Raw genomic sequence first — 13,545 nt, 5'->3', positions numbered from 1 at the left:
ATAGACAAAGTTTGAACTGAACTTCTGGGATGACTGAGGATTTGGCAGAGGGCTGAGATGCACTCGGCCATGTGTGAGGCACAGAGGAGTGGGGGGGGGTGTGGCATCTTCAGTGCTTTGTGGCTGCCGTGAAGGGAGAAAAAAGGTGCAGTGTGAGGCTGAGAAGGTAGTGTGGCTCCTCATGGATTTTTAATGTGAAGGAATAACTATAGAAGGATCTTAAGAGAAGAAAGGGAGTGACGATGCAATTTGTGCTTTTGAAAGTGCAATCTGAAGACAACGTAAGGGCAAAACCACAGGCACCCAGAGGTCTCTCCCACTTCTCTGCAGGTTGTGTAACTCTCTGATGTGGTTCCCATCCTGTCTGGAAGATAGTCAAGCTCCACTTCATACTAAGCAATATCCACAGATTAAATTTTTCCAGCAATCTTTGGAAGTTGAGAAAGACTCCTGATGGTAGAGTGACACAACGGCCCACAACAGAAAGACCCCTTTCTAGTGCCTGGGTCTTGGGCTTTGATACAAGCAAGAGTGGTTTCACCCTTTCCTTTAGGAGTGATTTTTAACCTCTTGTGAAATTGCCCTCCTTTCTTGAACATTCCAGCCCTGCTTTGACATTCCCATGTCCTGCAGAATGCGGTTTATATACACCTTTGGAGGAATTGCTGTTGCTGTCCTCATTAATTCACTTCATCACCTCTTTTTGGAGGCTGTAGGTGCCACTGTGCTGTTGGAAGCAGTATTCTCATCTCCTTCCTAAGGCTTCAACACTTTGTGCAGAGGTTCCAGTTCTGGATCTAAAACTTGTACGGGAGGAAGGGAGTGGAGTTCAATACACTGGTGCCATTCAGTGAATGTGAAATACCATAAAGCATCATGAAAGAGGGGCTCATATCCTGAAAGGAGACACTGTGAACTAACCTTTTATTCCCTGGGATTTTGATCCCAGGACAATTTAAAGTATAGAGTATCCTTTTCCCCAAAATAAAGTGGCAGAAATAACACTTCTAAAAAAATCGAATTACATTTTGTTTTTCAAGTTTCAAGAGAAAACTCGAGACTGTATTTTTCGAAGTCTTTCTGCTAGACACACACTCACTCATATTGGCCACTCTTTCTCCATAGACTTCAGTGGGCAAGTGCATGAGGAGGCACTCTTTCCACCTCACTGATGACTTTTGCAGTGACTGAACTTTATACAAAGATCAAAAAGAATCTTCATGAGTCAGTCTTCTAGTGTACATGAAAATAATTGGGCTTTCCATCACTTCCCTTACTCTCCTTATCAGAGAAGCGTTTGCAATCAGGCATTTTCTGAATGTAGGTAAACCATATCATGGAATCCTTGAGAATACCTTAAATATTAAAATGACTACCAATGGCCCTGGAGCCCTGACACAGGGGCTGACTTCCCACTCAGGATCATCTATCAGTCCTGCTAAAAGAACAATCCAGCAGTCTCTCTTTATAAAGAAATGTGAGGTTTTTGTCCTTATTTTATTCCATTTAATTAAAGAACAGCTGAAAAAGTCCTGTCTTGCATTTTCAACACATGGTTCCAATTAGTGCAGTAGAGCAGGACCCGGAATTTGATAAAAGCACTGACGTGTACCTTTGGTGCCTGTACAATGTACTCTTTCATTTTACAAGGTGGCTGAAGTGCAGTTTTAAATATCTTTTTTAAATGTTAACCAAAACCCAGGGGTGAGAGCTTAGGAAAAAAAGTGAAGAGAAACGGACACAGTTTTGTTTGAATTTCCTGCATAGACTTGTAGAACCTTGTAGGCAGAGGAGGCTTATTTGGTGAAGTCTGTAGTGGGCATTTATAGTTCTGTATGCAGAAAGCATTATGCTTTGTGAGACTTGTGCTCCAAGGCTGTTAGGTGGGAGACCCATCACCTCAGGAAATACCACTTAGGGTACTGTAAATTTCCTTCATGTGACTAGTCTGCTCAAGAGGTAATGGAAATCCCATTCCAGTAAAGTGTTGCAGATCATGCTAAAACTGATAGGACATTTGCCTTCAGTGGGACTCTTTCTGGGTCACTTCTGGAAGTTCATATGTTTTTAAAGAGGAAAGTAAACCTTTTGTCCCCAAATATGGAAATTAGATGTGGAAAAGCCTCATTTAGGTCATCACATCCTACCTCTTGCCAAAATAAAGGGAACTAGCAGGAGGAAAAAGTAAGATAAAACAAGTAAAATATTTTATGACAGCTTCACGTAGTGTGTGTTCTATGCTGTCCCAGAAATACTAGAATGATTTTCCATTTCAGGTCATGGGAAAGCATGATGTCTTTAGTCCCAGAAGGGTGAGACACTTAAATTGTTATAGGGCCCTTCATGAAAGTTAACAACAAACCTCTGTGCCTGGCTTTCATTTTCAGAGCTACCATTCCATTTTTGGCCCACAATTCACAAACTAGAGAAATGTGCCCATCTTGAACAAACTCCATCTCTTAGACTCACTACCAATTGCATTCACAGATATCCCGAAGTGCCAAGATAAGAACAAAAATCTGAACAGAATAAAACTGAGTAAATGGATTCCTTATAACTAACTTCAACTAAAGAAAAATAGTCATTGAGATGGTCTTTCTGATGGCCTCAGTGTTGGAGACTGTGTCAACAGAGAGAGACCGTATGACCTCCCTTAATTCCCATAACTATAAATCAACTTTCCACTTTTCTAGAAGGGGCTCCAAATAATAGCTGAATTAAACTGTAGACAGACCACTCCTCAGCATATGCCCTCTGCCACCACTGGTGGTATATCTTGATCAGATATGTCATTTTTGATTATCTTTTTTAACAGATCCACGTATTTTCACCTTGAGTTGACTTATTAATACATAGGTTATTATTCTACCTAATTAGTGAACCACTCTAGATTTAGAATATCTCTAAATCTCCAAGTCACAGTCTTAACGGAGCTGTGCTACAGTCATGGGTCATTTTTGTTCTCATCTTAGTCGCATAGAAACATTCATAACTTAAAACACTTCGTCTCTGCTTCATTGTTTTCTCTTGGTTCTCTTCCTGTTCCACTGGCTATTCCTTTTTACTCCTTTTTTTTTTTTTTTTGCTTCCTTCTAATGTTCCCAATCTCTGTAAAGGGATCAGTCCTCAGACTTCTTCACACTGTTGGCTAAGTGGCCTCATCTAGTTATTGCTTTAAGTAACTTTTACAGGATGAAAATTGCCAACTGCCTCCTGGCCTCTCTTCTTGGATGTACAATAGAAATGGTAAATCTAACTTTAAATGCTTTATTTTCTCCTCAAACATACTTCTTTACCAGCTTTTTCTATTTCCTAAATAACAGCTCTCTTCAGCTGCCCAGGCAAAACCTCTTTTGGAGATATCCTTGATTCATCTATTTCTCTCGCATCCTATATCCATCCAGTTCCTGAGCAACAGACACTGAGAATCTGACTTTTTTTTTTCTTTTTTACCAACTTCAGAGCTCGAATAAGCGAACATCCTCTTTTACCTGGGTTATTGGCAGTACATATGGAACTCCTGACTAGTCTCCCTGCAGTCTCTTCCCATAGCAACCAGTAACCATTTAAAAATATCAGAGCAGGGGCGCCTGGGTGGCTTAGTCCATTGGGCATCCAACTCTTGATTTTGGCTGAGGTCATGATCTCAGGGTCCTGGGTTTGAGACCCGTGTCAGGCTCTGTGCTCAGCGTGAAGCCTGCTTGAGATTCTCTCTCTCCCTCTCATCCTGCCCCTTTCCACCTCTTCCACACGCTCTCTCTTTCTCAAATAAATAAATATTTAATTTTAAAAATATCAGGTCATGTTTCTTCTCTGCTCAAAACTCTTCTGTGCCATCTCTGCACACTCAAGATCTTTACCATCTCTGAAAAGGTTTTAATGATCTGCTCCCAACTCCATGTCTCTGGCTTTACCTCCTACAGTGCCTCTTTTGCTCTATCTTTCTTCCACCCACAGTCATGTCATCACTGTGCCTTGAACATGCTGATCCTCTAGTTGAAATGCTTTTCCCTTCAGATAATACGTACATAATCCCTTCCTTATTTTCATGTTTCTACTTGGATTCCATGTTTTCAGGGAGGTCTTTTTTTTTTTTTTTTTTTTAATTTGAGATCAAACATTTAATTGAGATCATATGATATTTATCGCTCTGTGTCTGGCTTATTTTACTCACCGTAAAGTCCTCCAGTTTCATCCATATTCTTTCAAATAACAGGATTTCCTTCTTTTTAAAGGCTGAATAATAGTCCATTGTGTATATATACTACATTTTCTTTATTCATTCATCTGTTGACAGACACTTAGTGTATTTCTATATTTTGGCTGCTGTGAATAATAGTAATGAATTAATTGTCGACAAGTCACCAAGAATATTTAATAGGTAAAGATAGTCTCTTCAATAAATTGTCTTGGGAAACTGGATTGCCACATGCAAAAGAGCAAAATAGGACCCTTTATCTTTACACTGTACATAAAAATCAACTCAAAATAACTTAAAAACTTAAATGTAAGCTCTATAACCATAAAACTCCTTGAAGAAAACAGAAGGGGTAATTTCCTTGACATTGGTCTTAAAAATGATTTTTTGAAATGGATACAAAGCAAAAGCAAAAAAGCAAAAATAAAGAAATGGAACTACAATCATATTAAAAAGTTTTTGGACAGTGAAGGAAACTATCAACAAAATGCAAAGGCAACCTGTGAAGTGGAAGAAGATATTTTCAAATCACATATCTAATCGGGAATTAATATATAAAATATATAAGGAATTTATATTTATTTAAACAACAATTTTTAAATTGAGAAAGGACCATATAGACATATTTTTAAGGAAGATATGCAGATGCTCAACAGGGATATGAAAAGATGGTCAATATCACTAATCTTAAGGGAAATTAAAATCAAACCCACAATGAGATAGCACCTCATACCTCTTACAATGGCTGTCAGCAAACAATCAAAAGATAACAGGTGTTGATGAGGATGTGGAGATAAGGGAACTTCGGTGTTTTGCTGGTGAGAATGCACATTGCTTTAACCATTATGGAAAACAGTGTGGAGGTTCCTTAGGAAATTATAAATAGGACTACCATGTGTTCCAGTAATCATACTTCTGGATGTATATCCAAAGGAAATGAAATCATTGTTTTGAAGAGGTATTTATGCCCCCCTGTTTTTAAATATCCAAAATAAAGACTTCAGCCATCACCCTATGTGACCACTGGGTTGTTCCCTCTTCAGGTGCATCCTGGTCATCATTTATCATTTCAGCCATCCATATGGTTCGCAGCTTAGGTCTTTGCTCCTTCTGTGGACCACTGCTTACTCCTTGATCTGCCTAGAATAGGTTTCCTTAAGCTGCTGCTCCTGCCCCACCATACTGCCTCCCCACTGTACTGCTTCATCCTAAAATAGGGTGGCCAACCTTCTTTGATTCCCGTAGCCCAGCAGATCAAGCTTACTTACTTTAAATAAGACCTTATCAAGCTCTCTAATAACTTCCAGATTGCTGAATTTGGTGGTCATTCTGTAGTCACCATTTTGTTCACACCAGCTACTTGAAAACCTGAAAGGTTGGGAATACTACAAGGAAAGTGTACCTCACTGACTCATTTAATATACTGTGGCCAGACCCATAGGGAGTAACCAGTCACGTGTGATCATATTACAAGAACCAGCTTATCAGCATCTACCATCTAGCACACTCATATGCACACTTCTCAGTGGTATTCTCCTCTACTCTTCTCCTCTACTAAGCCCAGTCATCATGAGACTCAAAGGAAAAGTTCCTCCTCTCCTTATCCTAAATTTTGCCTCCTGACCCATTGCATATTCCAGGATTTCTTTTGAGAAAAGATTCTGTAAATTCTCCAAGGAAACCCCCACACTCTTCTGCTGGGTCAGCCTTAATCTATATACTTAACCAGGCAAATGGTTCAATATCACTTTATTTCTCCCCAACTAGGGCTGTTGGGCCATTTATTAAAGAAAGTATAGGGGGCATCTACAAACCATTTTAAGCTGTACCAAGCCCAATCAAGAACTTTTTATAAAATGTCAAGTTTAAACATACCCAACTTTCTTGTAGTCTTCAGATTCTTTGATACTAAGATCTTGACATATGGGAACAGTAACAAACACAGGCTTTTTTATTTATTTATTTTTTTCTAAATTTATTTTTTGAGAGAGAGAGAGAGAGAGAGCCAGCATGAGAGCATGAGCAAGGGGGACAGAAGGAGAGGAAGAGAATCTGAAGCCGACCCTGTTGTGCATGGAACCTGATACAGGTCAGATCCCATCACCCCAAGATGACCTGTGCCGAAATCAAGAAGCAGAGGTTCAACTGACTGAGCCTCTAATTTCCCCAGCATGTGCATTTATTATACATACACACACGCATACACACCATAGACTTGTGTGATCTGATACGGTCTTCCCAACAATAAACAATAATATGCTATTGTAAAGCAACCTAAATCCATATAACAACAAAAGCAAGTTTCTGCCCTGGACTCTGCTCTCCTCTACCCCAAAAGTCATCTGCAGAGAAAGAAAACTCTGTGAAATCATATCTGATTTATGCGACTAAATGGAAGAGCCATCCTGTGGGCTTAAAAGGGTCTGAATCCAGATTATTATTTTGGCTTCGACGACAGAGATATTTGCTTTATTATTCATAACTAACAAGCATCGTGGGTTGTTTTTCCCAGAATAGAAAGGCTATCTGCAGCATCAAAATGGCAGACTCCTCTGTTTTGCTGTTTGGTGTTCAAAAACTTTGAAGTGTAGTCCAGTGCAGGAAACCCCTTGTGTTAAGTGTTTGTGGCTAATACACATTCCTCCTCTATAATCTGGGCTTCCTTTATCTATTAGATAATAATGGTTTGATTCCAGAAGTTTTCCATGCTATATAATAAATTCTCACAACATTTTCTCTGAATTGTGAAATGATAGCTGTCTCTAGAATGAAGACAGTGATATTTTCTTAACTGTAAAACTGTCATTAGGAAAAACTGTAGCCAGTCTCAGCATGTGGTTCTTTAGAGTGGCCTGTAATCAATTAAATCTGATTAGTTGCCCTTTAAACATGCGACAAATAAGAGCTCTCTCTCTCTTCAAATTTCTGCTACATTTGTTTTTTCTCCATCTGTCTCACTCGATCGCTTGTGATCTCTTCACTAGGTCCCCACTCTTATAATTGTTTCCAACCTTCACACTAACAAAATATACCTGCCCATGTCTTTTGTCCTGGGACATTCCTGCATAACAAGGTGACTAATAAAGGGATGTCAAAGATGGAGTACAGTGGACTTATACTGGCTGCCTGTTGTCTTGTTATATGATCCTGTCATCTAATCGAGAATTACTGGCATAAGACTTTGGACTTCGTAGCCAATCAGTGAGGCTTTTCTTTTAGTCAGTCACTAGAGCATACAAAGCAGGCAATTCTGGATTCCATGTCAGGTAAAGAGCTGGTTTACTGAGAGAGCAGAGCAAATGCAGAACTTCAGAACTGTTCTTAAAACATGGCTGTGATTTCTTATTTCACTGAGCTCTACACTGACCCTCAGTATATAAAGCAACAAAAGAAGAGTTGGGGTAGGATCCAAGAGTTCTTGTCCCCTGCATCCTCTGGGAACAGGCCATTGGTCCAGTGCCTGAGAGATTTCAGCTTCAAGATTCTGATTAAGAGAACAGATTGAAGATTCAAACAGTGGAGTTCAAAGCCCCGTTCAGGGTGACCCTTAGGTAATGTCTTCCTCTCCCTGAACTTCAGTTTTGTCATTTCTAAAACGCAGCCAATAATCTCACATCACAGGTGTCTCTGAAGATAAATGAGCTCATGTGAAATGGCACTTAGCACAGTGCCTGGTGCCCAAGAAGAGCAGCATTAAAGGTCCAGGATTGTTACTGCTAATCCCAGTGAACCAGAACTATCAGGAAGGAGAGGTGGGCACAGTCTGGTGCCTGATGCAATAGAGCCGGTGCCCCTGACAAAACAGTCCCCTGAGAGTAGACTCAGAACAATTGCTTTTTTGTAAACTGAGTTAAACCACTCCCTGGTGTCGCTAATGATGACTAATAGAGCAGAGGGAGGTGGCCACCCTTGTGCAAGGCGCTGTGGGGATGTTGACTGCTCTGCTTACAGAAATTCAGGTCAGCCACAAGCTCTCATCCTTGCTGCTCCTGACATAGTTCTAATTGTAGAAGAAAGGGACTCATTTGCAAATGAAGTTTCAGCATTCAACATATACTAAAGATAATTTTCTGGGAATTCCCAACCAACTCCCTAAAGTAAAACAGTGCATTCACAATGCACTGATAGCCTTCTGATGAGGCAGGTTGTGTTGGCATATGAAGTATTAGCATAGAGGGAGATGTAGCCTTATGACAGACAAATAATGGGAATATAAATGGGAAAACTCAGGTTGAAAATAGAAAAATGACACATATTAGGAAGCTATTGGCATAAAACAAACATCTAGCAATTTAAATGATTTCTTAAAAGGGACTGAAATACACTATACATACATACATATATATATATATACACACACATATATATATATTCCTTTTTTACGTTTTGCTCCACATAAGATTGCAAAAGCAATGATCTTGTAAGAAACAAGACCTCCACTGAAAATGATATGCACCATTAAAATGCAAAATAAAATGCACAAGCTAACAAAGCTGAGATTTTTAAAATGAACCTTTTTCTTTCCTTATATTTCATCTATCCTCATTCCAACTTGGCCCGGTTTGCTAATCCCAAACCTGATATATTGCCAAGACCTTGTCAGGATCCTGTGAAAGGACAAGAGCCCCCGATTCGGGTTTTAGCTATTTCATGGCTACTTCTGCTTCCCCTAAACTCCTTATCCTTTATGACTCCTCAGGCCTCTTAAAGCCGATTACCAAAAACTTGGCAATGAGGTCGTGTGTCCTTTGTCACTATATGTCTGATTCTTGTTAGAGATTCCCTGATACCCTAGTTCTCAGAGCCATGGATCTGGAGCTGTGGCTTCTGTCTGTCTGTAGTTTGGAAAGTGTCCTTCTGCTTAAGAAGAAAGGTGGATTCCAGGCTAGAAGCATGTCATGCCCACACTCTACATCTTAGGTTAGGGGTCACTTAGACATGCTTCCTGAGAAAGCTCTTAGGAACAGACAAGTCCTCATTATTTCTTCATTCCTTATCTCTGAGAGAGACAGAGGAGAGCCAGTCCTTTTCAAGGTCCCCAATGCTTGTCCAAGTGTGTCTCTGCTTTTGACATATTAGTAAGCTCCAACTAAACTCATCATTCTGCTTCTACCTTTAACCACATGTCGTTCCTACTTGGGTGCTTTCCACATTGGTGAAGAGCACCAACCTTATGATCATTGTTATTACTGACTCTTCCATCTCATGACCAGACATTTTCTTCCATCCTGGCCCCCTTCCAATCATCAACTCTGTTGCTTCTTCCTCTAACGGCCAATTTTCTCTACCCCCACTAACACTACCACCACTAACGCTACCACTGTTGCCTAGATCAGTGTCACAGATTCCTAATGAATCTTGCCCTCTAACCTTACCCCTGACCAGTCTTTTCTCCTGGTTCAATCATTTTCCAGTTCCACATTCCTCATTTGCTCCCCAGGGCCTTCAATTAAAAAGTCCAATATTTTTAAATTGTCTTATGAGGACTCTCATGATGTGATCCCTCCCTACTTTGATGACATTTTTTTTTATTCTTTCTTTTGTTACTGTTCCCCTGCCCAAACAAACAAAAACAGACAAACAAAAAAACCCTCTGCATTTTATTGACACTACGTTACTCCACACTTCCATGTTCTCTTCACTTCCAAGTCCTTGCATGTGCTCTTCCCTTTGTCTTGGGTATCCTTTCTCACTACACGTACTCCATTCTTTCACTAATTCCTATTCATCATCCCAGTCTTGGATTAAATGTCACTTCCTCAGAAAGCTTTCCCTGAACTTCTAAATCCTGATTAGGCATTCCTCATTGGTCCTGTGTTCACACGCTATTTTCCCCACCACAGCATTAGCACATCTAGTGTCCATGGCCTTTATAACTGCATATTTGTTTCTCTTTCTCTGTCACAGTCATTCATAAACATGAGAACCCAGTCTTTTTTACTCTTCTGTTCTTTGGGTCCCTGAATGAATAAATAGGTGAGTGTAATGGAAACAGTCTTAAGAAACTATTTAAAGTGTCAACATGTCAGATGAACTGAGAAAGCAAATGAGCTGAGAACCAACAAGTGGCCTCTTGGCCCATGTGGAAGTGGTTTGTGACAGTGACAAGGGCACTTTCCGTGGTATCACAGGGCCAAGTTGGAGTGAAGTGGATTGGAACCAGCTAGGACATTATTAGTACCTGTAGACAGCAAATGTAAACAAGTTTATTGTAAGTTGTGCCATGGAAGAGGAAGATCTCCTGCTACAAGGGGAGAGGGGTGAGTTCAGGAACATATATGTGACCTGTTGAAGACACTGCTTGGAAGAAAGTCATGAAGGTCCTTAGGATCACACAAAAAGCAGACCCAAAAGAAGGAATGCACATTTGGGCAAAAGTTCACAAACACATTTTGAATCACAAGTCCTGATAAAACGACAAATGAGTTCAAATTCCAGAAAACAGTCAGAAAGTAAGTTTACAATGTTACTTCACTATGCTTTTTGCAGCAAGTAATTTTATTAGTAGATTTTTTTGGCTTGTTGTGATAACAGTGTCAAGGAAAAGAGCTATAACTGTGCAGGAAATTCTTGTGCTTTCATTTATTATTAAATAGGGATGTCACAGAGGTATACAGAGTCATACAGCAAACAACCATGTGTTCACCACTTAGCTTCAGGACTAACATATTAATATTAATGTAAGGGTAGCAGAAGACCTGATACCTCTGGAATTAAAATGACTTTTCTCCCAGTTGTGAAGGTCTCCAATTAAAGCAGATTCATTTTTTTAACATGAAAAAAATGTTCCCACTGTGGAAAATCATAACCAACTTGTTGAAGTTTATACAGAAAATATTTTCAGTAAACAGAGGAGTGCAGAGTTTCAGGAAAAAAGTGTGAGGGTCAAGATGATAAAAGCAATGGAGGACCCGCAGATGTGCCCCAGGCCCTCCCCACTGTCATCAATCATAAGCCTGTCCTACTCTGAGGTTACCAACCAGTAGGTCTTGGACCCCCAGGGGTAGCAGAATTTATTGTGAGGGGTCTGTAAATCCATATGCACATTCAGTATGGGTAGACTAAATAAATACTATGTCATACACACACAGAACTGTTTTTTAAATGTCTGTAGATGAGGTGATGAATAAAATATAAATTCACTTACTTGTATCACTGAATTAATAGAAGACTTTGATCATTATGTATTTTCTCAGTCTATACACATTGAAAGTCTAATGTCTAGCATGATACAGTCTTCATCTCGAAAGAGATTGGCCATTTGCCATTGTTATTTGCTAGAAAATGGGTATGAAGCCACTGAACAATGATTGAAACAAGAAGCAAAACTTTTTTCTTTAATATTTTGATAATTATCTGTGTTATAAAAATCGGTTCTTTAAAACACTTGCCATACATGTCAATAATCTTGTTTTATTTGCTATTTCTGCAGGATACTTTTGTGCTAACACCCTCCTTAGTCCATACCTGTGACAACAAATACCATCAGATCATGGAAAATCAAACAGAGTATCTAAGGTCTAATTCTTCAGGACTCTTGAGTGTGGCTTCTCTTCCTCCCTTGAATACTGATAGTGCCCCTGGGGCAGGAGAGTAAGACCAGAAATCCCATTTTTCTTTTTCTTCCTTCTGCTCACCATGCCTTGAGTCCCTCGGGGCTGCTTCCATCCAGATGTGGCCCGTTGCTAATTTGTCTATCTACAGGGTGAGTGGTTTGTGGTTCATTCATGCAGAGGAACCCAAAGGCTCTTCGTGTGCTCTTACATGCCTGACTACATAGCATGCCCCCTTAAGAGTATTGACTTGGTTTGTAGTTATTTATCTCAAATGTCTTTGTCTCTCCTCACCAAATAAGATAATAAACTACTTGAAATAGCTGAGCACGTAATTTATATTTTGTGTTGAATGGAATTGGCTGTGAAGGAAAAGGAACACCCGCCCTTGTCTCGGTTCTCCTCCTCACTAGGGTCTAAGTGAGCAATAGGAATGCTCTTTCAGAGGTGCCTGGGTGGCTCAGTCAGTTAAGTATCTGACTCTTGATCTCAGCTCAGGTCTTGATATCAGGATTGTGAGTTCAAGCCCCTCATTGGGCTCTGCACTGGGCGCAGAGCCTACTTAGAAAAAAAAAATTCAAATTTTGTCATGTTTTACAACTGAAGTATTTCCCGAAGTGAGAGAAGACACAAGATAGCTCAATGACCCAACATCACTATACTGATTCCCATAATGAAAAGTTGATTCTTTGGGTCAGTTTTCTTTCAATCTTTCTGATCACACAAAAGAGGAAATCTTGATTTAGTGTTTGCATATATTTAATACTTCTTATAATGTCCCCTGCTTTCCCTCCTTTTTAAAAAAATTTTTAATAGAGTATGTAGGTCGCACACTCAGAGCCTTTAGCACAAGGTATCAATATTTTCATAAACTTTAAAGCACTGTTTTGTATTGATTGCATATGCATTTTATAGCTGCCATCTATTTAAGCCCAATAATGTATTCTTCATCCATCTACAGTAGTGATATAATCTTTTAAAATATTAGAGTGAGTCAGTTTAAAGAAAAATATTATAAAGATATTGGTGGTTTTTTAGTACAGCAGAAACCATGGGAGTTATTCAGGAGCGAAGTTTGTGAGATCCTGACCTCCTGACCTATCAGAAAGTAAATAGATGATTGGGAGATATAGAATATTAACCAGTGAGCACAAGTAGTTTATCAAGGTGGAAAAGCTAGTCATCAACCAACATTCTGAAGATGAGGTTAATGTTCTGGCCATACAGAAGTAAGTAGGCATGCATGCATGCTGACATGACCCTTTCCACCACACACTGTCACACAGAGTTACCAACAGCATTGGCTTCTGCATCTTTGAATGTGAAGAAAAATAAAAGCAGGGTAAATGCTGTTGTTTTTATCCTGGCAGTGTATCATTTTTCCGATGCCTCAGTGTCACCGGATCCCAAATAAAAGGGGTCAAAGATTACATTCTGAGAGGCTGGCAAAACAGCTCTCAAGTGCATTACTCAGCTTGAGGTAGACGTCACAAGGGGAACTGGCTGTCGTTTTAAAGCCAGTGGGTGTAAAACTTGCTGTTCCTTTCTATTTGTCAGTGAGATAATGCTGGCTCCCCTTTCCCTCCAGGGCATGGCTGCCAAAAAGAATGAATCCCATACCTACCCCATTCTTGCTGACCTCTGCAACAAGAGATGCAAATGTTTCTTACTGTTAACCAGAAACATTTCCCCAAATGACTGCAAGTAGTACAAATGTCTGTTCCACTGATAGATAATTCCAGCAACACTTTTTTTTTTGTCCCCAGCAGAGTAGAGATAGTGTCACAGTGGGAT

The 13,545-nt window shown here is 39.7% G+C and overlaps 1 protein-coding gene across 3 annotated transcripts in view; it reads left to right on the top strand.

Annotated features, from left to right (window-relative positions):
- Positions 1-12,078, top strand: part of XRCC4 (X-ray repair cross complementing 4) — a 271,894-nt gene extending 259,816 nt beyond the window's left edge. For all 3 annotated transcript variants that reach the window (XR_199943.3, XM_004759129.3, XM_013059782.2), the window contains one exon: positions 11,631-12,078. The gene's annotated coding sequence lies outside the window, so the exon portion shown is untranslated. The remainder of the gene's footprint in view (positions 1-11,630) is intronic.
- The last annotated feature ends 1,467 nt before the right edge of the window (positions 12,079-13,545 follow it).

The sequence above is a fragment of the Mustela putorius genome, unplaced genomic scaffold, assembly GCF_011764305.1.
Source record: "Mustela putorius furo isolate JIRA1106 unplaced genomic scaffold, ASM1176430v1.1 tig00537350_pilon_pilon_pilon, whole genome shotgun sequence".
Taxonomy (NCBI): domain Eukaryota; kingdom Metazoa; phylum Chordata; class Mammalia; order Carnivora; family Mustelidae; genus Mustela; species Mustela putorius.
This window is presented reverse-complemented; position numbering and strand designations above follow the sequence as displayed.